A 6,000-nucleotide genomic window follows, 5' to 3' on the forward strand; every position below is an offset into this window, starting at 1 on the left:
GGCAGGCATGGACACTCTCTGCAAAAACAACGATAATCACAGAGGTTTGGCGCGGCGTGACAAGGACTCTTCAGGGAAAGGCCCTTACACGCTGCTTTGTTGGCCGTTCCTCCCTAAGATGGAGGGAAACATCCGCCACTGTTCTTAAGATGAGAGTCGCTCAGAGCGGGAGGAGAGGTTTATGTAAGGTGTGGATGATGTCTAAAAGGGCTTGATTAGCACTTGTTGGGTCTGTTTTGATGGGAGCGCTTGTAGTTCATTACAATATCTGGAATGTGTAGATTCTTATAAATACAAATTCAGCCAAAGTCTTTACTTTTCAGGGGAAGCAATAAGTGATTTTCTCTTTTTTTTTGCAGGGAATTGATGAAATAAAAGCTCTGATAAATCCCCCGTAATGAAACATGAGGGGGACCCTGTCTCAAGCCATTTAATCTCTTTTCGCATTCTCCATTTTTTCTGCTAATGAGCCTTATTGACAATCAAACAGAAGCTGTCATCCCCCAGGATGCAACACTCCCAGCCCCTGCGTGTTTGTCATAGTGTCCTGGCAATCAGAGCTGCCTGCAAGACCAGGCTGGCAGTTAGTGGTTCTCACAGCAGCACTGCCTGAAAATGGCACACTTCCTGTAGAGTTGCAGCTGCCACCTCTGCTACTTCCATTACTTTCTATAGCATGCAGATGTTGTATCAACATTCCCTGCCAAGGGGACTGCAATAACTGTGAGATTCATGCCATGTTTCAGAGGCACGTCAATTTCTCAAGTGGCACAATTAAAGAGGGAAATACAGTACCAGGTTTTTCACAGGCGCTGAAATCGGAAAAGGGCTTTTTCACTTTTTTTTTTTTTTTCCAGGGGTGGGGTGGGGAGGGCTGTTTCATAAGGGTTAAGAAATCCACCCGATTTTTACTGCCCTTTTCCTGAGTTGAGCTGTTCTGTGAGCCTTTGTGAGGCAGACCTGTCGTGACCCACAGCGGATATGGAAATGGGGCTAAGGTTTTATGGGCCAAACGGATTGGACACAGTCAAGCTCAGGGGGCATGAATATTGGATGTTATTTCTGGTCCCTTTTTATGTAATCCATTGCCAATACATTATTAATAGATGATATCATATCCAGAACTACTGGACAAAGCACTACAGAGGGGTGCTATGAAAGGAGCTCTATGTGGTGGAGACTGTGGCAGAAAATACAGTTCAAGTGATATTATTTTATCACCGTAGCCTAACACTCCCTGACCAGGCGATCTTTACAGTGTAATTTTTGGACTAAGCGAAGTTCATAGAGGAAAAATATAGTGAATACTGTATTTCTACCAGGGGTAAATCCTGCATTTGTGGGTTTGAAATGCACTGAAACATTGATGAAGTATCAAATGACACCCAAATACAAGTTTAATGGATTTTGAAGCACTGGGATACTTTGCTCATCCTCCTTGACTGCAGTGAGTGAAGTGGAAATCTTTTGCGAGGATCTAGAGTTTTCCCCTGCAAAAGCTGACTCCCAGTGTAAAGTAGCAGGGGAGCAGTGTCTTATCTGATGTACCGATTCACAGACAGGAGGTTGTGCAAATGTGGGACTGTTTTTTTGTTTTGTTTTTTTATGAAAGAGGTCAAATTCTCTGTTTTCATTCAAATGTGGAAATTGTTCAAAAAAAGGTCAGACTCTCGATTTTTTTTGATTCATTGTCATCTCGAAAAGTTATGATCTCCTGCTTGTGCAGTTTTTATGAGTCAGAGCAGCAGTATCCCGCTCCGTGTATAAACTTCACGAGAGTTGCAGCCGCTTTTTATTTTTTTTCTTTTTCTTTTACCTTCGCAAAACACATCACTCAGCGGTTACACAAATCCTGTCTGTCCAAGAGAAAATCCTGAAAAAAGTACTTCTCAGCACTGGCCATCGAGCAGAGAGAAGGAAAAAAAACACTACCTTCCACCTTTGAGTTTTCTGGCCTGTCTTCATACTGTACACATGTTGGCACAAAGGTATTATCACATCAACATCCATTAAAAGTGAAGCCCCTCAATGAGAGTTACATAGGGAGCGGATGCGTAAGGTAATATTCTCTTTTTAAGGTCAGTTTGAATTGTTTTTTCTCATGGGAAACGGCAGATTGATAAAGAGCAAACAAAACCTCTTTTCTGAATGCGTGTCCTCCATGGCCTCAATGAAGGTTTCATTCCTTTATATCATCCAGCCCAATTCCCAGCATGCACGGCCATTGTGGCTCTTTCAACTGGAGCTCTCCATTGACTGGCTCATTGTCCGGCCGCTCTTTTGTGTGCGCTATCACCGGAGCACAATCTTTCACCTGAACAGCACAGGAGCGCAGCCGGGATGTGCTCACGTAAAAAAAAAAAAAAACCTACTGAGTCACCCGTGTAGACGCCAGGCTGCACAATTAACCTGGGCCACTAATTAAGAAATATTCAGCGCATGTATCAACATTTAAAAATCTTCCGGTGATGCTCGTTAATAGCGTGGTTTATTTGTCATGCGTCACACAGAGACGTTCAATATTACCGCTCAGGCTTATTTTATTGAGAGGAGTTTTTTTTTTTCTTTTTTTTTTTTTCTTGAAATATAACAATGCACGAGCAGATGTTTGAAGCGTGGCCCTCGGCAACACAAGGCTAGTTAAGATCGATATTGCTTTCAATATTTCTTTCCTTTGACAGATAACCAGTACTGAGGAAAGTCTTGATAAGAGTGGCAACATATGGATGTGGCGAGCCTCGCTCTCTTTTGATTGCGTGACCCCGTGACCTTTGCCTGCGTTTGAGAGGGAGGCGGCCACATGGTACGGTGGGGGTCTGTCAGGCTCTGGTTATGGGGCATTATTGACCCAGGATTTATAAATATTTAATGCACACATTAAGATCATGGTGGAGGGTGGCCATTAGAGTTCTCCAATAAAGAGGCTCTCACGATGATTGAGTGGTGTGGCAGAGCGAGTAGCTTGGGTACAGAGAAACCTGCTGAGACAATATACCGGACCTCCAGCCTGCCTGCCAGGCTTCACAGCTCTTAAAACTGGCAACAACTGAGCAAACTAGTCGTTTTTTGATTGTACGTTTACCCTCAGGATTGTTCTTTTTGTCTTCTCCATGAGAGACTGTTTCCTTTGCTTCATTTATCGGGCAGTTCAGACTGAATAAGTGTACAGTTTGTGCAACATTTTGCCATTGAACAGTAGAGACAGCAGTAAGCAGAGTGCGATAGATCCAAACCTGTGTATGTGTATCTGAAACAGATAATGCAATGTCAGGAAGCAGATGTGTGGCCATTGTTATCAGACACATTGGATTATCGAGGGAATGATTTGAAGCACAAGGCGATCGCAGCTGAAAATTAAATCGCTCTTTTGAGTGTATCTGTCCTCTGCGCTATCAGCAGCTCCTGGACTATCTCCCCGTGCTGCCGAGAGGTCCGTGCATGCTGGTTGACATAATAAGCCGTGATATGCTGATTGCCCACTCGGGTTGCTGTCGTTTAATTGTGCATTAAAGGAAGAGGTGGCCTCGGACAATGTTGCCTTGATGAGAAATTGACATTTTGTGACCTGCCCTGCGCGACCACTCAGGATGCCAGATAAGATGCTCAGTTGTTTTTAAGGAGAGCCACCATTCTTCCCTCAAACACTTCTATCCTTCTGTTTGACCCACTTGATGAGTATAGATTTCACAGTGGCCCCCCTTTCAGCGCTCAAACTATAAGAGGTTCAAAACGATACCAGCCCTTATAGACAAAGGATAACCTTGCTCTTTCAATGTATTGATTCTTTATTAACTAGGTGGCTTAATGCAATGAAATGAGGGATTTGAATGAGCCCCATTTGGGGTGCTTTGAATAAAAAGCTTGCACTGTTTATGAATGACTACAATGAACCTTTGAAGCACCACAGATGCAGGATATGCTGATACAAAGACCAGTAAGGAATATGTCACAATGTCAGAGTGCTTTGCTTGAAAGAATATGAGTTGAGAGCAGTTTTCATCTTTTATGGATGTTACACTTTTCCACAGGTTTCAAACAATTATCTCTATGGCAAAGTCTAAACACTACAACTTACAGACGAATCACAGGTTTGTCCTCAGAAGTTTCGACTGTCTCTTTTTTCTTTTTTTTTGTCCTGATTGTCAGTTTGTCTGCCAGCCAAACTGTACTTATAACTGAAGAAGTCCACAGTTGAGGAGCTATTGTGTTTTTACTGAAAATTTTAATAAAACATCACTTATTCATTTCTGTTTCCATTCCAAATGTTGACATTTTTAAATTTTCTTCCCTGTAAACACATGTAAGCTATGTGGCAGAGTCGTAAGTGGTGAGTAAAAATGACTTCTATACATTCTACAAAACAGAAAAAAATACAACCACAAATGGAGTGTTTTTTTTATCTCCAAGGTTGTCCCTCATGCACATTAGTCTCTATTGGATCTTAACAACTATCATATGGGTCACAAACAATTTATTTTGACAATACAACCAACAAAGTTTTCTCCAAAATGGTCTGTATAGATAATTTAAAATCAATATAAAAATAAACAATGAAGTTTGACTTCCCCTTTAAAAAATGGACAGAGAGTCTTGACGGAGTAACACAAATTTTTGAGGATACACATGAAATATATGCACATTGCATTTCATCAAATACAAAAAGAAAACAAATGAAGGCAACAGTTCTTGGCTGAATTATCTGTGCTGCATCACTATATTAAGGGCATGACGATTAATACATACATAATGAAAAGCAATATACAAAATTTCAGAGATAAATACATTATTTATAGTTGATATGTTACAAAATTTCCCTCAGTGAGCGCAAGTGTGTGTTTGAACAGAAATATGACAATGAACTACTATACTCCTACATTCTCAATGGATTTTAAACTTGTTTTTTAAGTGTTTTTTTGTTGATCTAAAAGAACATGAAAAAGACAGATGTATAAATATTTAGCACAAGTTTGGCAATATCACAATAGTCTACAATTTTTAACCACATATAAAACACATAAGGGAGTTGGAGCTAGAAGGGGGAGACTGCTCCTCATCAACAAGAAACAGACTTCACAGTAGCCTAGGAATGCATTAATATACAGTGCTAGCAAAAAAGTTGAAAAACATGGCAAAACACACTTGCTTAAAAGGAAGCTCTAGACATGGAAGTACATCATATTCATCAACAGAGCAGTGTTTTGTACACGTCAGTGTGCTTGTTGAATCAAAGAGGATTTTTTTTTTTTTAACTTTTGAAGATGAGTTCTAGCTACAATAAATTACAAAATTTAAGTTAAAATGCAGGAATGAAACATGATACAACCTTACCCACCCAGCCCCTGTCCCTTTTTACTCGTATTTGTTGTACTTTTATGATCAATTTTTCTACATTATATATCTCATATATTTTCCAGTTGAAATTCAAACTGTCTTGGCCCCTGTGTATTTTTCTCACACATAAAAATACAAAAAGTCACATTATAAAGACACACAACTGTTGTGAATCTATTAAAAGAGAGTTGAAACAGAAAAAACAATTTCCGAAGTTCATTGGCAAATGTACTGTACATCAGTGTTTTTTTACTTTACAACCAGATGGTGAGTCCACAGAGTCCCTTCCAGTATTGAATGTGTGGTTGATTGGACAGATCCAAGGCCGAAGCGCAACCCGACAAGGTATACAAAATAAACCCTCCATCATCCTGTGTCCTCTTCAAGGGTGATAAAATGTGGGGCCAAAAAACAAACAAAAAAAAAAAAAAATCCCACAGAAAAAAAAAATATTGTTCCTCATGAAATCCTTTTTTTTCTGCAGGTTTTTGCGAAAAGTCATTTAAAAGGAAAAAAAAAAAATCGTTCTTTTCTCTTTTTTTTCGTCTTCATCTTTAAAAACAGAACAAGCGGTTGACTATACATTACACCAGCGTTTGGCTGTGTGCTGAGGGGGTGTCCTGTGAAGTGGTAGTGTGTAGACTGGTGCTTGAGATGATGAAAGTGCAT

This window comes from Pagrus major, chromosome 15, assembly GCF_040436345.1.
Source record: "Pagrus major chromosome 15, Pma_NU_1.0".
NCBI classification, from domain to species: Eukaryota; Metazoa; Chordata; class Actinopteri; order Spariformes; family Sparidae; genus Pagrus; species Pagrus major.